At 37.9% G+C, this 22,234-nt stretch overlaps 1 pseudogene across 1 annotated transcript in view; it reads left to right on the top strand.

Moving 5' to 3' along the window:
• Positions 1–2,356: 2,356 nt before the first annotated feature.
• Positions 2,357–22,234, top strand: part of LOC309973445 (ADP-ribose glycohydrolase MACROD2-like) — a 794,489-nt pseudogene continuing 774,611 nt past the window's right edge. Inside the window, exon 1 of the transcript XR_014327208.1 lies at positions 2,357–2,410. The product of XR_014327208.1 is annotated as an ADP-ribose glycohydrolase MACROD2-like (transcript). The remainder of the gene's footprint in view (positions 2,411–22,234) is intronic.

Below are 22,234 nucleotides of genomic sequence, written 5' to 3'. Positions count from 1 at the left end.
CTGACTGAATTTTATAACAGGAAAAGGGGAAACTCCTTGGTGTGTCAGAGTCACCCATAAGTACTATAAACAATTAAAATAATGAAGAAAATTTCCTTTCGAGCCTTATAGGTTTGTGGATCTGAGAGGTTGTGATATTGGTCGATAATAATACTTGATCTTGGGTGCTGTAAATTTAATGCAGCGCATAACCAACAGAGATCAATATTTTGATGTTGAGGATGCTCTTTTATTGGCTGTTTGTCCTCAGACTTAAATTAAATGGAGAAGTGAAGAAATGCAAGGAATAATTTTTCAAAAATTCCATGTAAGTTTTGTAGAGAAAGATGGCTAAGGGAGAAAGCAAAGGAAACATTTATTTATTATGTCATTATTTCCAGCCCTTATGGACTTCTCTCTCTCTCTCTCTCTCTCTTCTTCCCATTAATGCCCCTAAGCCCTGTGTTCACTTGGCAAAAGTAGACACATCTTTATGACCTGGATAAGAGACATTTATTCTTGACCTTCTCCATCCACAAAATAAGGAAACCAAGGTCATATCCTGTTGCTCTTTTATATGGTATTTGATGGACAGAGGCACTGGGAATGAGGTTTAAGAAAACAAATAAAACAAAAGAAACAAAAAACATAGATTTCACCTTCAACAATGGCAAGGGGGGGGGGTGCCAAAATTGCCCTGGAATAACAGGGCACAGGTTAATTTGTGGAAACTTAGGCCCATGAGGGAATCTGCAAACCTTAGGTTTAGTCAAATGTATTTTGGAAACAGAGCATTCTGTGTTCATCACGCCCCTCCCTTGTGGAGACTCACAATTCATTGTATCATCCTAAGTGTCCAGAGGAACCCTACACTAAGGTAACTGATTGACTTAATCTCACCTGGTGATCCCCAAATTTAATTGACCTTTAAACCCATATCTTAACTGAACCTGCTTTGGGACATCCTGTTGCAACTCTTATTTGTTATTACAAAAACAATATTAGTGTGTCTGTTTTGTTTTGTTTTGTTTTGTTTTTTGCTAAATACAACCTAATCTCCCTTTATCCTCTCGTTCTATTAATATGTCGTAGCGGTTCTCACTTTAAAGCCAGGTTTGTCTGTGAAATAACATCTACATAAACTCACTAATGAGGTTTCTGCCTATTTTGATCACAAGATATCATCTTCAACATTATCTGACAAGGGTTTAAATACTGTTTAAAGTCGTTAAAAGTTGAAATCAACATTTGGGGATTTTCTCAACATTAAATAATACTCTCGACATTTAGCAGACAATTAACAAAGATCTTTCTCTTAGTGATTTATTTTCTGCTATTTAAATTTCATATGCAATTTAAAACTATTCCATAGTTGCATTTTGGTAAAGCGTTCTTATTCTCTTGTTACTGTTTTTGAAATTAAGTGATACTGATTAGCCAAAGCAAGTCATTTATTTTCATTATAATATTCTAATGACCGAATTCCTTTTTTGATCAAAGTTGATTAGTTATTGTTATTCACATCATTTAAATAAGTTTATAATCCAGATTAACAGATAAGACTGAGAAGCAGGAGTTACAAGGCATTTTCAAGTAATTTGGATTAAAATTTGGTCTATTTCTTACAACCTTTGTTGACTTAGAACAAACATATGGACACCAAGAGGGGAAAGGGGTGGTGGTGGTGGTGTGATGAATTGGGAGATTGGGATTGACATGTGTACACTAATATGTATAAAATAGATTACTAATAAGAACCTGCTGTACTAAAAAATAAATTAAATTAAAAAATAACCCTTCTAGTGTTATTACTGATTATTATAAATTCTTTTGACATATTTCCAGAAACTTGCCCTTCTTTATTGTGTACAATGCCTGATACTATTGTCTTATTTATAAGTAAGGTGATGTGTAAGATTGGTACTTCCTTCCCATGTCAATTCAGAATGTTCATTTTGTAGGCAACTATTTCTCAGTTTATTTCCCACTGAGGATTTGTCTTCTGCCAGCGTGCCAATTATTCACACCTTATATTATAATCTGTTATGCTTGGATCTGACCAGTAGCGATGGAACAATTTACTGGTAGGGGATTCCTTTTCACAATTATCACCTTCCTGGAAATTTGCCTGCTTTAAAAAGCTGTGCTATCTAAAATCTTTTACCAGAGAAGCATTTGCATCAACAGTATTTCTTAGCTTGCTTGTCTCCAAGCTCCAACACAAATACCTAAAATAAATAAAGCACCAATTATGTGAAAAGTGAAAAATATCTTGCTTATCCTATTTTTCCTTCCTTTTGTATTTACAGATGTTATCCATACCGTAGGACCAATAGCCAGAGGCCATATTAATGGTTCCCACAAGGAAGACCTTGCAAATTGCTATAAATCATCTCTGAAACTGGTGAAAGAAAATAACATCCGATCAGTTGTAAGTACTTTTATGCTTCTTATTTCTTATTCTTTTTCAACCTTTTTATACTGGAAAATCAATCTTGTCCAAAATGAGGGTAGAATATCATTTCTATAATTCTAAAAGCTAAGTTTAACGACCTTAGTACGTGATGTAGTCTGTCGGTTATCGTGACTCCACTCGTTTGTATACCCTAAATATTTGCCTAATTGTTTTAGAATTTAAAAGTATAGAGTCCCAGAACTGGAACCATCACATCTAATTTATTTTCTCCTTGTTGCCCTTATCTTTTGAAGAAAATGTTTGTGAGTGTGTGTGTGTGTGTGTGTGTGTGTGTGTGTGTGTGTGTTTTAACTTGAAAGATGTTATTCTTTTAGATTGATTTTGGTCTTCCTAAACTAATACTCTGTAGTTGGGTATGCCACATCCCTTCTTAGTTCTATCAATTTAGATGGGAGAGTTCAGAAAATGTGGATCTAATCTATTTCCTTAGCAGTAGGCTGAGATGAAAGGGGGTCTCCTCTAGCTGGATTTGGAGGTATTTATTCACCTGCTTTTCTTTTGCAACATGCCCTACATTTATTACATCTCAATTACACCAGTAAAATAAAACTATGAGAAAAATGAGAGTGTAAATACCCAATCGTAAGTTAATTTGGGCAGAATCCCTTGGGTTTTTCAGATAGATGTTAACCTTGCCGAAATCATGGAACAGGAAGATAGTTAAACACTTGACTTCTTAGCAGGCTGAATGGATCAGCATTGCTTGCGAGTTCACAGAAGTGGTGGTTTTATTATTTGCATGAAGGAGCATTGAGAGTCAGACACATTTAGATAACCCTGGATGGTTGCTGTACTTTTCATGCATGATTATAATTATGAAGTGCCTTTTCCAATGTGAGTTTGCTTAAAATAAGACAACTTTTTTTTCAAGCCAATTATACCGCCTTTTACATCTTTGCCTACTTGTTAACAGAGCTAGATATTTCATCTCACTCTTTGATTTTTAAAAATTTTCTCTTTGCAAATGAATCAATAAGTTAGACACTATTTTGTCTTAGAGGAGAAAGCTGAAGTTCAAAGAGGGAGCAAAGTAAGCTACTAAACCAGTTGACTCATTTTGTTCTCTAAAGGAAAATAACAAAAATCAAAACAGGTGTGCACTTTCTGGGAATAATTAAAATTTTGTCAATATAGCTTATTGATTAAAAGAGGCAAATGGGGCTGAAGTGCTAAGAAAAATGGATATGTATAGAAGTTTCCAACTTGGGAAATATGGACCTTGTGACGTGAAGAGAATATGCTAACAAATTCACTGGCATCTCTAATGATTTTCTTGAAGTCAGTAAAAAGTAAGAAGAGACTAGCCCATTAGCAACAGTGTAAAAACATCACCCATCCTTTTAACAGAAAAAATAAACATCCCTAACTATGATGACCTTAAAATAATCATATCTGCTGTTACTGTACTTGCTACCATGAGGTAAAGAGTAGAAGAATTATCGACTAAGTTAAATTGACTTTTATCAGATGCCCTACAATGTGATACTCTAGTCATCCTGAGATTGGAATTAGGTCTATTCTATGTTACCATGTTTGATGATGATTTTGAGGGGTTAATTACACGTGACTTGGTTAAAATTAGCACGTGGTGGCACTAAACTGAAGTCATTGCAATATTAGTAAATAAAAATGGAGATGGAAAATATCTGCAAAATATGAAGGAAAATGTCCAGCTAAATTAATCGCCGTGTTCTTACATGGTTGACTGGAGTTGCCATCGAATATCTTGTCTCATATTCTTTAAAAAAATCTGCCTTCCTTGCTTCTTTATTTCTTTTCTTTTTTTTATCGAACAATATTGATTTACAGTGTTGTATTGAATATAGTTCCCTGTGCTATACAGTAGGACCTTGTTGTTTATCTTGTTTATATACAGTGGTGTATATCTGCTAATACCAAGCTCCTAATTTATCCTGCCCCTTTGGTAACCATAAGTTTGTTTTCTGTGTCTGCGAGTCTGTTTCTGTTTTATAAATAAGTTCATTTGTATCATTTCTTTTATACTCCACATATAAGTGATATCATATGGTATTTGTCTTTCTCTGTCTGACTTACTTCACTTAGTATGATAATCTCTAGGTCCATCCATGTTGCTGCAAATGGCATCACTTCATTCTTTTTATGGCTTTCCATTTTGTATATGTACCACATCTTCTTTATCCGTTCATCTGTTGATGGACATTTAGGTTGCTTCCATGTCTTGGCTACTGTAAATAGTGCTGCTATGAACACTGGGGTGTGTGTATATTTTCAAATTATAGTTTTCTCCAGCTATATGTCCAGGAGTGGGATTGTTGGATCATATGGTGATTCTATTTTTAAAGGAAGCTTCATGCTGTTCCCCATGGTGGCTGCCTTTCTTTCATTTCTTGCAGGAGGAAATGGGGCTCTCTACTTTATATGGAATGGAATGTCATGTTCTTGACCAACATTAAAAAAAAGAATGATGCTAATGTCATCAAATCCTTGTCATATGGGGGGAAATGGAAAATTCTTAGAAATGTTATCATGACTGGATACATCTTTTATTGTACAGGTCTTCCACTTTATAGACATTACTATAGATGGGGAGAGATGTCTGTATCAAAATCCTGGTTAGTAAGATGGAAAATAAAGTTAACTTGAGCTCATTTATATGCACGTCAAAGAAAATTTCTCATAAACCCTTTTATCAGATCAGCTTCGTGTGACCATGGAAAAGTCATGTCGGTATTTTGTAGCCTCAGTTTCCATATACAAAGAATCAGTAAATTATTACTGTCTAAATCATGAGGCTATTATGAGGATCAGTTGAAATAATGGATGTAAAATAACTGGAAAATGTATTCGCTATAAAAGTACTTGATAATATTACTTCAAGCGTAAGATATTTTCACAGTTTATGATTTGGCAAATTTAGGAGACTGAGGTCATTCTTGCTTTGATATTCTGAAACACAGACCTCTAGACATTATCATATCATTTCTTGATGTTTTCATACAGAAATAAATTATCATGAAGTACCCAGTTAGTATATTTGTAAAGGAAAAATCTCAATTTTTTCTTCCTCCTATGTAGGGAAAAATCTCATTCTTCCCTAGTGTGTGTTCCTTCCCTGTGAGTCTCCTTTACTACTCACACAGAACAGTTCACTCATGACATTTCTGGTCACCAAATGTGTGGAGGTTTCTTCCCACACGAAGCAATTCTCTGCAACCCCACCTAGGTGTCCTATAATTTAACTCAGTTCTGACACTGTGTACCTGGAGAGAGTGTCAGACCCCATAGATTCAGGGCTCAGTCCCACAAGACTTCCACCCCTCCCCCGCCCTTCACACACACCATTAAGGTGCCAGTTGCAAGCTCAGGTTGTCACCTATGCTTCTGACCTACTAGCTATAGATTGGAAGGTCCAACGACCCTCTGCTTGGGTTCAATTCACTTGCTAGAGCAGGTCACAGAACTCAGGGAAACACTTACATACATGTACCAGTTTATCAAAGGATGTGATAAAGGATTCAGATGAACAGCCAGATGAAGGGATACATAGGACGAGGTCTGGGTGGGTCCGGAGCACAGGAGCTTCTGTCCCCGTGCAGTTGGGGCGGGTTTTTATCCTCCTGGTGTGGATGTGTGCACCCACTGGAAGCTCTCCCAACCCCAAACTATTGAGGTATTACGGAGACTTACTCACATAGGCATGATCAATCATTAACTCCATTTCCAGCCCCTCTCCCTTGTCTGGAGGATGAGGGATGGGAATGAAAATTTCAAGCTTCTAATCATGTCTCAAGTCATCCAGAAGCCCACTCAGAGTCAATTCATTAGGACAAAAGATTCTTCTAGTGCTCTAATCACTTAGAAATTTACAAGAGTTTTAGGAGCCCTGTGTCAGGCATGGGATCAAAGACAAATACTAAAACAAAAGATGCTCCCATGTTCTTATCACTTCAGAAATTACAAAGGTTTCAGGAGCTCTGTGCCAGTAACTAGGGACAGAAACCAACATATATTTTCTATTATCTCATACTACTGTGTTTATTTAGGCAGTTAAAACTATTAATGTTGCTAATAATGATTAATATCATCTTATTCATAATCATTAATAATATCATTGTTAATATTACCAACTCATGTGTGTATTGACAGCACAGAACATGCCACAAACCCTTATTGCTCAGTAGATGCACTGAATTGAATTAAATTATACTAATCTTGTCACCACATGCAGCTGTCTTAAATTTGTAGTCTAATTTTTAACTTAAAAAAATACTCTTACGTTATCATGGTTTCTTCCACTATGTGTTGTTTTACAATAAAGCTACAAAAATAAATAAGGAGTAACTAGCTAAGGTGGGGTAGCAGATGTGTAACAAAGTGGCTATAAGGCAGTGTGCTAAATGCCATAAAGGGAATGTATTACTCTACTGGTCTGGATCAGCTAGGCTGTGCTACACCTACAAATAACCTCAAAATCTTAGTGGTCTGCATTCAGAGACCCTGGCGAATTAGGCATCGCATTGTCTCTGGGCTCTGCTCTTTGGAGCTGACAACCTCCTCAGCCATGGAACTTTGCAAAATCATGCATAAACCTTTTACTGTCTCAGATTAGAAGTGACACACATAATTTCCGCTTCCATTTAATTGGCCAGAACTATTCACATCGTCCTGCCTACCTGCAAGTGGGCCAGGGAAATGTCTGTGAATAAGTGAAATATTTGATGGTAACACTTTTCTGCCAAAATGAAGCCAAAGGCTTTGGTGTCACAGCAGAGGGGTCAGAGATGTCTGCTTTACTCTAATTTCTCTGAAGGAATATATTCTTCAAAATTTTGCTGGCGGTAAACCAAATAATATGATCGTATATTTATTTAATAAATAATAAGACCTACTGTGTTCCAAGACATTTTTAGATATCTCCTAAGACCTAGAGGATATAATGTTTACCTTCAAGTATATAATTTGTCTCAATCTCCTGACCATTCAGACAAATAAATAGACCAGATCGTCATGTCCATTGTATGATTTGAGAGTACTCTCTTGTTCTCTCATCACTTTTAAATATCTTCCCATGGAAGCCTGAAATTCTGTAATTAATGAGTAATTTATGATGGTCAGGAATTGTTCTTTCTCTGCAATTTTCCTTTAAAATGCAAATACTCAGGAGATCAGCAGATGATGAATTTCCTAATACCTTAATTTGAAGAAATTTATCAAATTACTTTTCACTTTGGCAGGATAAATGAGAGGAGGATAAAAGTACCAAGCACCTCTGCCTGGGGGAGAATTGGAAGGGAGGTTGGGAGAAACAGGAAACAAAGTGGGGTACAAAGATATTTCACTGACCTTCCAGTTGTGCTGAAAGGAGATACTTTTTAAATAGAGAAGAAGGAAAAGCAAGTCACATAATTATCTAGGAATAAGGTAGTTATTTGGTTACTGGATGTGACATTTGTGGATACAATATTTTGCTATGAAAAAATATTATTCCTTTTATTAATTTAGAAGAAAAAAAATCCTTAAATTTTTCTCCTGTATCCATTCTTTTTGGTAACTTTTAAAAATATGTACCCACATGTTCGCTTTAGGTTGTAAAAGAATAAAAATAAATTAATAAATCTAATGGTTCATTTTACAGTGGCAGCTCTCTTCTATGAATTATTAATTAGAACAGCTTTATTAATACCAAGGATGTTTAAATTTAGGGTTTTAATCATGCGATCTTACCATAGAGAGTTTCAGGTGAAAAATCTGACCAATCTTTCATGCGTCCTAGATGTGGTTTGTGCAAGTACCTTATTCCGTCCAACTTACTTCAAACATTGATTCAGTTATTTTCCTCCAACCATGAGTTCCCCTTGGGCAAAATTCAAATGTATGCAAATTTACTTTGGTATACATTCTTGACAACCTTGAGAATGTTGATTCCAGTGTAAGCAAAAAGCGTAAGTCACCATGTAGGGGATAACTAGAAATAGAATGAACTGGAAATGGGCATAGGGAAAAAAATGAAAGAAAAGTCAAGGAGGGTACAGATTTTCTCAGTAAAACATTGGAAAAGATAAAGGTAGATGTCAAAAAGTAGATCCAGGTCTTAGAACCACAGTATTCTAATGCACGTAACTTGAGAAATGAATAATCAGTTGTTCATGAAGTCAAGCAACTGAATGATTTTGATTTCTAGGACAATGTGATGTCCTAAGAAAACGAAAAGGGTGTTGTGGCACTGGAGGAGGACTGAACATATACAGAATATCCTTTTGAATGTATATTAGCTAAAATATGCAAATGGAAATTGTTTATATTGGTGAAACCTCAGGGGCAGAGGTAGGGTTGAAGACAGGAAGGAAAAATTTTATGGAGAAAGGGCTGGTAAATAGAGGTTAATAATACTGTATCCATTATCACTAGATGCTGATGTAGAGTTATTAAAATAGCATAGGTATTATCTTATATATCATGCTGCTTTTATCATTTTCTGTTTAAGTGAACATAGAAATATATTATAAGGATTTTTATGTTATTATTGACCTCTATTTCCCTCTTTTTTTTTTTTTTTTTACAATATGATTTAAAATTTCTCAATGTCAAATTCTTTTACCACCAGGTTCAATTTTAGGAACCTAATCCATGCTGTTCAAAGTGATCTCTTCTCTCAGCATCAGTTAAAAGGCATAAATTCATGTTTGTCAGTGATATTAGGTATTCAAGAAAACTCCTTTTAACTGACAAAATATAGTGTACCCAGTTTGACATTCTTTGAGTGAAAACATGCAATAAAAAATAGATGTTTTTTTTATTAAAATGATTAGGATGTGAAAATAAACCAGATTTTATGTAGGTTAAAAAATGATTTTCCCACGAAGTATAAGTAATAATTGATATATGAATTTGGTAGTTTTCTGTGATTATGGGCAGACTAAAAGATAGCTGTTTGTTTGAATGGTGTATACCACTGTGGTTTCCATATGAGTGTGATGCTAAGTGATTTATGGACTGAAAACAATTGTAAATCTTCACTGGTAGGAAACATCCAATGCCCATAGAGGTGCCTCAAAGCTAGATGATGTTCCCTCCATGAGTCATAAGTTTTGAGAAGTAATACTTTCCAATGGAAGAGATGCTGGACCTACCATACCTCTAGGCACTGTGGCAGTAAGCAAGTTTGGAATTCTGCATTTAATTGTTTCACTGTGGTGTAGGTTTTCATTTTAAGACATAGTCAAGTGAATCTTATTTTCTTATACAAGTTCCCTTCTGAGAGGGTTGCCATGGCAATGAGTTCTCAGCCTCAAATTCTTAAATGCTGGTTTTATTTCATTATCTGAGTTTCCATTACAGGCCACATCAATCAATGCAATCCTTTCTACAAGAAGACTTCTGCAGCCTTAAAAAGCTGACCCTTTAATTTGTTACCTCTTCTCCTCCGACTAACTTGATATCACAGTTTTTTTTTTTTGGTAGTCAATGTGTATATCATTTTATTTTATTTATTTTTTTGACATTGTTTGAGATTTTAATCTGAAGACAAACTGAAGTCATATTTTCAGCACTTTAAAATGGGATTAAATAATATAATTTTGTTATACCAGGTAGCTTCCATGCAAAATAGTGTATCTGTCCCCGTGTGTGTGTATATATATATATGTGTGTGTGTTTTTGTGTCTATATCTATCTATATCTATCTATCTATATATCTATCTGTCTGTCTATCTATCTATCTATCTATCTATCTATCTATATATCCTACTGGTTCTATTTCCCTGGTAGAACTCTAACCAGTACAGATTTTGGTATCCTTATATCTTTTTTCTTTGTTTTCACATGTTTATTGGAAACTTCGTGTGTTAGTTTCTGCTTTAGAGCAAAGTGAATCAGTTATACATATACATATGTTCCCATATCTCTTCCCTCTTGCATCTCCCTCCCTCCCACCATCGCTATCCCACCCATCTAGGTGGTCACAAACCACCTAGCTGATCTCCCTGTGCTATGCGGCTGCTTCCCACTAGCTATCAATTTTACGTTTGGTAGTATATATATGTCCATGCCACTCTCTCACTTTGTCACAGCTTACCCTTCCCCCTCCCCATTTCCTCAAGTCCATGCTCTAGTAGGTCTGTGTCTTTATTCCCGTCTTACCCCTAGGTACTTCATGACCTTTTTTTTTTTCCTTAGATTCCAAATATATATGTTATCATATGGTATTTGTTTTTTCTCTTTCTGACTTACTTCACTCTGTATGACAGACTCTACAAATAACTCAATTTCATTTCTTTTTATGGCTGAGTAATATTCCATTGTATATATGTGCCACATCTTCTTTATACATTCATCTGTTGATGGACACTTAGGTTGTTCCATGCCCTGGCTATTGTAAATAGAGCTACAATGAACATTTTGGTACATGACTATTTTTGAATTATGGTTTGCTCAGGGTATATGCCCAGTAGTGGGATTGCTGGGTAGTATGGTAGTTCTATTTTTAGTTTTTTAAGGAACCTCCATAATGTTCTCCATGGTGGCTGTATCAATTTACATTCCCACCAACATTGCAAGAGTGTTCCGTTTTCTCCACACCCTCACCAGCATTTATTGTTTCTACAATTTTTGATGATGCCCATTCTGACCGGTGTGAGATGATATCTCATTGTAGTTTTGATTTGCATTTCTCTAGTGATTAATGATGTTGAGCATTGTTTATGTGTTTGTTGGCAATCTGTATATCTTCTTTGGAGAAATGTCTATTTAGGTCTTCTGCCCATTTTTGGATTGGGTAGTTTGTTTTCTTGATATTGAGCTGCATGGGCTGCTTGTAAATTTTGGAGATTAATCCTTTGTCAGTTGCTTCATTTGCAAACATTTTCTCCCATTCTGAGGGTTGCTTTTTGGTCTTGTTTATGGTTTCCTTTGCTGTGCAAAAGCTTTTAAGTTTCATTAGGTCACATTTGTTTATTTTTGTTTTTATTTCCATTTCTTTAGGAGGTGGGCCAAAAAAGATCTTGCTGTGATTTATGTCATAGAGCGTTCTGCCTGTGTTTTCTTCTAAGAGTTTTATAGTGTCTGGCCTTACATATAGGTCTTTAATCCATTTTGAATTTATTTTTGTGTACAGTGTTAGGGAGTGTTCTAATTTCATACTTTTTTTTTTTTTTTTCTGTACACGGGCTTCTCACTGTTGTGGCCTCTCCTGTTGCAGAGCACAGGCTCCAGCTGCGCAGGCTCAGCGGCCATGGCTCACGGGCCTAGCCACTCCACGGCATGTGGGATCTTCCCAGACTGGGGAACGAACCCGTGTCCCCTGCATTGGCAGGCGGACTCTCAACCACTGCGCCACCAGGAAGGCCCTAATTTCATACTTTTACATGTACCTGTCCAGTTTTCCCAGCATCACTTATTGAAGAGGCTGTCTTTTCTCCACTGTATATTCTTGCCTCCTTTATCAAAGATAAGGTGACCATATGTGCATGGGTTTATCTCTGGGCTTTCTATCTTGTTCCATTGATCTATATTTCTGTTTTTATGCCAGTACCATACTGTCTTGATTACTGTAGCTTTGTAGTATAGTCTGAAGTCAGGGAGCCTGATTCCTCCAGCTCCGTTTTTCTTTCTTAAGATTGCTTTGGTTATTCGGGGTCTTTTGTGTTTCCATACAAATTGTGAAATTTTTTGTTCTAGTTCTGTGAAAAATGCCAGTGGTAGTTTGATAGGGATTGCATTGAATCTGTAGATTGCTTTGGGTAGTAGAGTCATTTTCACAATGTTGATTCTTCCAATCCAAGAACATGGTATATCTCTCCATCTATTTGTATCATCTTTAATTTCTTTCATCAGTGTCCTATAATTTTCTGCATACAGGTCTTTTGTCTCCTTAGGTAGGTTTATTCCTACATATTTTATTCTTTTTGTTTCAATAGTAAATGGGAGTGTTTTCTTAATTTCACTTTCAGATTTTTCATCATTAGTGTATAAGAATGCATGAGATTTCTGTGCATTAATTTTGTATCCTGCTACTTTACCAAATTCATTGATTAGCTCTAGTAGTTTTCTGGTAGCACCTTTAGGATTCTCTATGTAGAGTATCACGTCATCTGCAAACAGTGACAGCGTTACTTCTTCTTTTCCGATTTGGATTCCTTTCTTTTCTTTTTCTTCTCTGATTGCTGTGGCTAAAACTTCCAAAACTATGTTGAATAAGAGTGGTGAGAGTGGGCAACCTTGTCTTGTTCCTGATTTTACTGGAAATGGTTTCAGTTTTTCACCATTGAGGACGATGTTGGCTGTGGGTTTGTCATATATGGCCTTTATTATGTTGAGGAACGTTCTCTCTGTGCCTACTTTTTGCAGGGTTTTATCATAAACGGGTGTTGAAATTTGTCAAAAGCTTTCTCTGCATCTCTTGAGATGATCACATGGTTTTTCTCCTTCACTTTGTTAATATGGTGTATCACGTTGATTTTTTGCGTATATTGAAGAATCCTTGCATTCCTGGAATAAACTCCACTTGATCATGGTGTATGATCCTTTTAATGTGCTCTTGGATTCTGTTTGCTAGTATTTTGTTGAGGATTTTTGCATCTTTGTTCATCAGTGATACTGGCCTGTAGTTTTCTTTCTTTGTGACATCTTTGTCTGGTTTTGGTATCAGGGTGATGGTGGCTTCGTAGAATGAATTTGGGAGTGTTCCTCCCTCTGCTATATTTTGGAAGAGTTTGAGAAGGATAGGTGTAAGCTCTTCTCTAAATGTTTGATAGAATTCACCTGTGAAGCCATCTGGTCATGGGCTTTTGTTTGTTGGAAGATTTTTAATCACAGTTTCAATTTCAGTGCTTGTGAGTGGTCTGTACATATTTTCTATTTCTTCTGGATTCAGTCGTGGCAGGTTGTGCATTTCTAAGAATTTGTCCATTTCTTCCAGATTGTCCATTTTATTGGCATAGAGTTCCTTGTAGTAATCTCTCATGATGTTTTTTATTTCTGCAGTGTCAGTTGTTACTTCTCCTTTTTCATTTCTAATTCTATTGATTTGAGTCTTCTCCCTTTTTTTTCTTGATGAGTCTGGCTAATGGTTTATCTATTTTGTTTATCTTCTCAAAGAACCAGCTTTTAGTTTTATTGATCTTTGCTATCATTTCCTTCATTTCTTTTTCATTTATTTCTGATCTGATTTTTATGGTTTCTTTCCTTATGCTAACTTTGGAGTTTTGTTGTTCTTCTTTCTCTAATTGCTTTAGGTGCAAAGTTAGGTTGTTTATTTGAGATGTTTCCTGTTTCTTAAGGTAGGATTGTATTGCTATAAACTTCCCTTTTAGAACTGCTTTTGCTGCATCCCATAGGTTTTGCGTCATCGTGTCTCCATTGTCATTTGTTTCTAGGTATTTTTTGATTTTCTCTTTGATTTCTTCAGTGATCACTTTGTTAGTAAGTAGTATATTTTTTTAGCCTCCATGTGTTTGTATTTTTCACAGATCTTTTCCTGTAATTGAGATTTAGTCTCATAGCATTGTGGTCGGAAAAGATACTTGATACAATTTCAATTTTCTTAAATTTACCAAGGCTTGATTTGGGACCCAAGATATGATCTATCCTGGAGAATGTTTCATGAGCACTTGAGAAAAACGTGTATTCTGTTGTTTTTGGATGGAATGTCCTATAAATATCAATTAGGTCCATCTTGTTTAATGTATCATTTAAAGCTTGTGTTTCCTTATTTATTTTCATTTTGGATGATCTGTCCATTGGTGAAAGTGGGGTGTTAAAATCTACTATGATTGTGTTACTGTCGATTTCCCCTTTTATGGCTGTTAGTATTTGCCTTATGTATTGAGGTGCTCCTATGTTGGGTGCATAAATATTTACAATTGTTATATCTTCTTCTTGGATCGATCCCTTGATCATTATGGCATGTCCTTTTTTGTGTCTTGTAATAGTCTTTATTTTAAAGTCTATTTTGTCTGATATGAGAATTGCTACTCCAGCTTTCTTTTGATTTCCATTTGCATGGAATATCTTTTTCCATCCCCTCACTTTCAGTCTGTATGTGTCCCTAGGTCTGAAGTGGGTCTCTTGTATACAGCATATATATGGACCTTGTTTTTGTATTCATTCAGTCAGTCTGTGTCTTTTGGTGGGAGCATTTAATCCATTTACATTTAAAGGAATTATCGATATGTATGTTCCTATTCCCATTTTCTTAATTGTTTTGGGTTTGTTATTGTAGGTCTTTTCCTTCTCTTGTGTTTCATGCCTAGAGAAATTCCTTTAGCATTTGTTGTAAAGCTGGTTTGGTGGTGCTGAACTCTCTCAGCTTTTGCTTGTCTGTAAAGGTTTTAATTTCTCCATCAAATGTGAATGAGATCCTTGCTGGGTAGAGTAATATTGGTTGTAGGTTTTTCTCCTTCCTCACTTTAATTATGTCCTGCCAATCCCTTCTGGCTTGCAGAGTTTCTGCTGAAAGATCAGTTGTTAACCTTATGGGGATTCCCTTGTGTGTTATTTGTTGTTTTTCCCTTGCTGCTTTTAATATGTTTTCTTTGTATTTAATTTTTGACAGTTTGATTAATATGTGTCTTGGTGTATTTCTACTTGGATTTATCCTGTTTGGGACTCTCTGTGCTTCCTGGACTTGATTAACTATTTCCTTTCCCATATTAGGGAAGCTTTCAACTATAATCTCTTCAAATATTTTCACAGTCCCTTTCTTTTTCTCTTTTTCTTCTGGGACCCCTGTAATTCGAATATTGGTGCATTTAATGTAGTCCCTGAGGTCTCTGAGACTATCCTCAGTTCTTTTCATTCTTTTTTCTTTATTCTGCTCTGTGGTAGTTATTTCCACTATTTTATCTTCCAGGTCACTTATCCGTTCTTCTGCCTCAGTTATTCTGCTATTGATCCCTTCTAGAGTATTTTTAATTTCATTTATTGTGTTGTTCATCATTGCTTGTTTCCTCTTTAGTTTTTCTAGGTCCTTGTTAAATGTTTCTTGCATTTTGTGTATTCTATTTCCAAGATTTTGGATCATCTTTAGTATCACTATTCTGAATTCTTTTTCAGGTAGACTGCCTATCTCCTCTTCATTTGTTAGGTCTGGTGGGGTTTTATCTTGCTCCTTCATCTGCTGTGTGTTTTTGTGTCTTCTCACTTTGCTTATCTTACTGTGTTTGGGGTCTCCTTTTTGCAGGCTGCAGGTTCATTGTTCCCGTTGTTTTTGGTGTCTGTCCCCAGTGGCTAGATTTGGTTCAGTGAGTTGTGTAGGCTTCCTGGTGGAGGGGACTAGTGCCTGTTTCTGGTGGATGAGGCTGGATCTTGTCTTTCTGTTGGGCAGGTCCATGTCTGTTGGTGTGTTTTGAGGTGTCTGTGGCCTTATTATGATTTTATGCAGCCTCTCTACTAATGGGTGGAGTTGTGTTCCTGTCTTGCTAGTTGTTTGTTATAGGTTGTCCAGCACTGTAGCTTGCTGGTCGTTGAGTGAAGCTGGGTCTTGGTGTTGAGATGGATATCTCTGGGAGATTTTCTCCATTTGATATTATGTGGAGCTGGGAGGTCTCTTGTGGACCAGTGTCCTGAAGTTGGCTCTCCCACCTCAGAGGCACAGCACTGACTCCTGGCTGTAGCACCGAGAGCCTTCCACACGGCTCAGAATAAAAGGGAGAAAAAGTAGAAGGAAAGAGAATAAAATAAAATAAAATAAAGTAAGATGAAATAAAGTTATTAAAATAAAAAAAATATTAAGATAAAAAAAATTTAAGTTAAAAAAAAAAACAAAAACGGACGGACAGAACCCTAGGACAAATGGTGAAAGCAAAGCTTTACAGACAAAATCTCACACAGAAGCATACACATACACACTCACAAAAAGAGGAAAAGGGGAAAAAGTAATATATCTTGCTGTCAAAGTCCACCTCTTCAATTTGGGATGATTCGTTGTCTATTCAGGTATTCCACTGATGCAGGGTACAAGTTGATGGTGGAGATTTAATCTGCTGCTCCTGAGGCTGCTGGGAGAGATTTCCCTTTCTCTTCTTTGTTCACACAGCTCCCGGGGTTCAGCTTTGCATTTGGCCCCGCCTCTGCGTGTAGGTCGCCGGACGGCATCTGTTCTTCGCTCAGACAGGACGGAGTTAAAGGAGCTGCTGATTCGGGGGCTCTGGCTCAGGCCGGGGGGAGGGAGGGGCACGGAGTGCGGGGCGAGCCTGCGGCGGCAGAGGCCGGCATAACGTTGCACCAGCCTGAGGCGCGCCGTGCATTCTGCCAGGGAAGTTGTCCCTGGATCCCGGGACCCTGGCAGTGGCGGGCTGCACAGGCTCCCCGGAAGAGGGGTGTGGATAGTGACCTGTGCTCGCACACAGGCTTCTTGGTAGTGGCAGCAGCAGCCTTAGCGTCTCATGCCCGTCTCTGGGGTCCGCGCTGATAGCCGTGGCTCGCGCCTGTCTCTGGAGCTCCTTTAAGTGACGCTCTTAATCCCCTCTCCTTGCACACCAGGAAACAAAGAGGGAAGAAAAAGTCTCTTGCCTGTTGGGCAGGTCCAGACTTTTCCCGGACTCCTTCCCGGCTAGCCGTGGCGCACTAACCCCTTCAGGTTGTGGTCATGCCGCCTCTCCCAGGGATCGGACCAAAGCCCGAGCCTCAGCTCGCAGCCCCGCCCGCCCCGGCGGGTGAGCAGACAAGCCTCTCGGGCTGTTGAGTGCTGGTCGGCACCGATCCTCTGTGCGGGAATCTCCCCGCTTTTCCCTCCGCACCCCTGTTGCTGTGCTGTCCTCCGTGGCTCCGAAGCTTCCCCCCTCCACCACCCGCAGTCTCTGCCCGCGAAGGGGCTTCCTAGTGTGTGGAAACCTTTCCTCCTTCACAGCTCCCTCCCACTGGTGCAGGTCCCGTCCCTATTCTTTTGTCTCTGTTTTTTCTTTTTGCTTTTGCCCTACCCAGGTACGTGGGGAGTTTCTTGCCTTTTGGGGGGTCTGAGGTCTTCTGCCAGCGTTCAGTGGGTGTTCTGTAGGAGCAGTTCCACGTGTAGATGTATTTCTGATGTATCTGTGGGGAGGAAGGTGATCTCCGCATCTTACTCTTCCGCCATCTTCCTCGAGACCCCTGTTATCACAGTTTTCCCAGCCCACTCTTCATCTCCAAGTACCCTCTTCTGCAGAGCTGTCAGTTTGATCTTCTCTTCCGATTTTTGTAAGCAACATCTAGTCTTGGTTTTCAGTTCTCTCATTTGAAAAGGATGATGCTAAGTCTCTGTGTCTTTCCTAGCTGGGCTTCTCACAGCTGTGTGACTAATGATACTATTAATAAATAACAAGAACGAAAGCATCTTTACATTTGTGCTTCACTTTGCAGTTTACAGCAGTGTGTTTGTATACATCACCTTGTTTGTTATTCAAATTCTCTAACTAGCTCCCTGTATTTCTTTGATTTTGCCAAGGAGGGGAGAAAAGGCTAAATGAATACTTTTCCTTCCTCTTTCTTCCCTATCTTCACCTTTTATGAGATCTCCTAATTGGGCAGAGGGGTACGAAATACATAATAATACTCTCATCAGGTTATTATTGCTGGGAATGACAAGTGACCAAGGATGGACAGAAGAGAAGAGGAGGAAGGAAAGTGTGGAATGATGGTAAATTCACAGATCATGCTTGGGAAACATACTTCTAAACTCATATTTTCATATATGGCACAATTTGTGTCTTCCAATGGCCACATTAGAGAGAGGATTTGAGTTAGAAGAAATCAGTCATTTAGCCATGAAATATAGTAATAAGAATAGCTAGTAATTTTTCACTTTGTGACAGGCACTGTATTTCACTCATTTAATCTCAGAGCAATCCTGAGACTGTGGGTTTTTCCCTTTATAGATAGGGAATGTGAGCCATAAGGACAATAAGTAAATTGCCTAAGGTCTCACCTCTAAGAAAAAATGGAGGTGAGATTTAAACTGAAGAAGTCTAAATCCAGTGGCTTTACCCACTGTGCTGTTCCTTTTTCCTTTTCTCTGCTATTTTACATCTATCTCTCTCTCTGTTTTTTTTTTTTTTTTTTTTTTTTTTGGTCTAAATGGTTCTCAATAGTACTGCCTTGTAGGGAGCATTTTGTGAGGGTAGTTTTGGGCAGTCACAATTGGGGGGTGCCAGTTCAAGGATGCTGCAACGTGTGGGCTGACCAGGCACATGTTGAGATAATGTTTTGCTGGACAGTCATGTAAGTAAAAACCTATTTATAAACAATAGTGTACATAAAAACAGTCTTTTCGCTCTTAATATATTCCTGAACGACCATGAAAGTTAAGGGAAGTTTGCACTTAGTTTGCTCAGAATTTTCCAAGAGTGCCTGAGAAAATCAGCCAATCATGATGACCGTGCCATTTACGGTAGCTGGCAATGCATCCCACCTGTTTGAGTCTGTGTTTGCAGATGTTCTCTTGAGGCTGATTCCAGGTAGGGAAGCAACTAGTTGACTACTTCATCATGTGCTACTTTATTCATTATGTGTGGCATTAGGCACACCTAATCATACCTGAGCCTTTACACGTTGAAAAACAGAATTTTACTATGTCACTTTCCTTTTATATCTCTTTCATAATACTCATGGCATTATGTTGATTTTGAAAATTGACGTATTTTCTTGACTTGGGTTCCCCCTGGAAGCAGACCCTGAGAGAAAGATTTACGTACAAATACTTAATTTAGAAGAAAAACAGGAAGCACTGGCAGAGAGTAGGGAATGAGAAAGCGAAGGGAAGGCAACCAAAAGTCACATTTTCAAGCAAGTTTCCTCTGTGGGCAGCTGAGGTTCCTTCCTGCTGGGGGGCTCCAGGAGACCAAGGAGAACATGCCTAGGAGTTGTCCCATCTGAGGGATGAGAAGAACTGGGCTATTTATCTTCCACTTCCACCTCTGGTTGGCTGAGGACTGCTCCTGGGACATTAACTCCCCCTCACTTCTTGCGCGCTTCTTGACCAGACTGAGAGAAAGCCCTGAGGCAGAGTCACAGGAAGGGTGTTTGCTGGAGGATGCTGTGGGTGGGCATATACTGGGACGATGAATTCTTGGAAGATGTGAGTGGGGCACTGATACCCTCTGCCTCCTGCTTGTGGGTGAGTTATACTACTTGTAGATGTCACCTCAGCAGAGTCAAGAGGGCTTTACAGAATATTTATTATAAAAAGGGCATGTTGGGTCTGATTGAATTGAGAACCATTGGCTTAAGTTAAACTGAGTTTCTGATAGAACAGTTTGCTAGACACAAGTTGTCTAAAGATTTTTATTCTTGAACTCAGCCATCCAAATTTTCTGCTTCTTTAAGTATGTGTGATATAAATGTCATAAAGATGGTGATTAATGAGACTAGTGTCACATTCTATGGAATGCATGGAGTTATGAAAGTGAGTGTAATGCTTAGATAGTGGAGGAATAGTATCACAATATTATGTCACCTTGGTTAATTTTTTTCTCAACATTTCATAATAATAAACTTTGATTCATCATGCAAACTCCAAAAGAGTTGGCCACCTAAGGTTGGCTGTATGTAAAATCATTCATCAATTAGGAGACTCATACTGGCAGAGAGCAATTTGATTAGCAGGTTACCTTTGAAATTATCTTCCTTAAAAATTTTAGAAAATACATTATCTTATATTTTCTTCAAGAGTCTTACAATATGATCAGTTCTTTCTGTAAGAGTGTTTGAAAAAATTTGCTTCATCTCAGCTAATGTTGAAAGAATTATTTTTAGTCACTTGTACATTCTGCAGATGTGTATCTACTAGAAAAAACCAAGGAAAATATGTTTAAAGTGAAAGTATAAAATAATTTGGCTAGATTTGTCAACTTGATTACTTTCACTTCCTTTATCAGACTAGGGAACATTCCCAGGAAAATCACTACTGGTTTCTACAACAGTGTCTTTCAGAGGAAATACTAGCCCAGGACACTGTCAAAGAAAGTATATTACAGTGATATTTGTATGGAAACTGTAAACAGATTTGCAATGCAAGCTTTCGTCTTGAGTGTTTTATTTTTCCCTGACCTGAGCAACAGTTATTAGATCACTGTATCATGAGGAAATAGTCAATTCAAAACACGGACCACAGAATTTGGTTTGAACAACGGGGCAATTTTGGCATATATCTAGAGGGTTAATAGTCTAGAGCAAAGGCAATGGCTTTAAACTGTCCATTTTTTCTTGCAAATGTTCAGATACGGTTTTTTATAGAAGAGCAATTTCAATGAATGGAATCTAAGCTATTCTTAAGCTGTTGAACTGAGACACTAAAAGAGCAAAACAAAACCAATAAAAATTTTAAAATAGAAATAAATCTGTCTGTATCAAGAAAGCTCTCTAGACTTGTTTATGTACAATTCAATAGAGTTGCAAAGAGGACTTATTTATTTATTTTTAATGGAAGCATCATGGTTTATTCAGTCAAGGGGAAAGAAACTAGGGGAAAGAGAGGGCATAGTTTAACATATTTGGGCTGGGTGACAAAGAGTGGAAGAACCACCTATATTACTCCTGGTGACACAGTGTTTCCATGCCTTCTCTCTCTGCCATCTCAGCCTTTTCTATTACAGTGTGGATATGAAGACCAGAGTTGAGGTATGAGCCAGGCAACATGGCAGATGGTATCTGGGGCCAACAACACACACCTGCTCTGTGATAAAGACACAGGGGCAAGAGTGCCTGGCTAGTAGCTCATCAATTAGGTGATGAACAGCATCTGTATTTCTAAGTCAAAGCAGATGTAGGACCAAATGAGATCATGATGGATATCATGAATAGGAAGTCACTTTAGAACTCACATTGCTGTCACCCTAGAGGTGGCCCTTATCTCTTTGTATTTCGAGATAACACTTTTGTTTGTTTCATACATTTTATCATGGATCATACCTTAGAGGTTATTAACTTATAAATGTATTTGACATTCTATGAATCCTACCTATATCTCAAAATCTACCTTCTTAGTTTTTATCATTACTCAACACGTGAGTTTCATATATCCCATTTGTTTTTCTACCGTAGAAGAATTGAATATTCTCAAATAACACAATAAATACATTACACTTTTTGGATTAAAAGAGATGACATATGAATTTTGTAATGGGGATGGATGGGTATGTGGGTATTTATTACAGCCATCCCTCTATATCCTCAAGGGATTGGTTACAGGACCCCCACAGATACCAAAATTCAAGGATGCTCCAGTCCCTTATATAAAATGAGTACTGTCAGCCCACCATGTCCACCCACCATGTCTGTGGGTTCTGCACCCACAGACATGGATGGCCGACTGTGCACTGTTTCCTGTATTTTTTGTGCATATTTGAAATTTCCCATAATAAAGCAAACTTGAATGTTTAAAAATATAAAAGGCAGTGATAAATATTAGTATGGGGCTTCCCTGGTGGCGCAGTGGTTGAGAGTCTGCCTGCCAATGCAGGGGACATGGCTTCGTGCCCCGGTCCGGGAGGATCCCACATGCTGCGGAGCGGCTGGGCCTGTGAGCCGTGGCTGCTGAGCCTGCACGTCCGGAGCCTGTGCTCCGCAACGGGAGGGGCCACAACAGTGAGAGGCCTGCATACCGCCAAAAAAAAAAAAAAAAAAAAAAAAAAAAATTTAGTATGTACATCCAAGGATTTTCATGAAGCTAAAATAAAACAATACTTATGAAGTGCTTAGGAGACTGCATAGTAAGGTTTATTAATGGTGGTTTATCCACCATATATGTATTGAGCAACTAACACGTTCCAGTCACTGTTCCAAGTTCTTGGGATATGTTGGCCCTTGTGGAGCTTACATTCTACTGGTAGT

The sequence above is a fragment of the Leucopleurus acutus genome, assembly GCF_964270905.1.
Source record: "Leucopleurus acutus genome assembly, chromosome: 16".
Classification (NCBI taxonomy): Eukaryota; Metazoa; Chordata; class Mammalia; order Artiodactyla; family Delphinidae; genus Leucopleurus; species Leucopleurus acutus.
The sequence above is the reverse complement of the archived record's forward strand: the minus strand, read 5'-3'. Positions and strand labels throughout refer to the sequence as shown.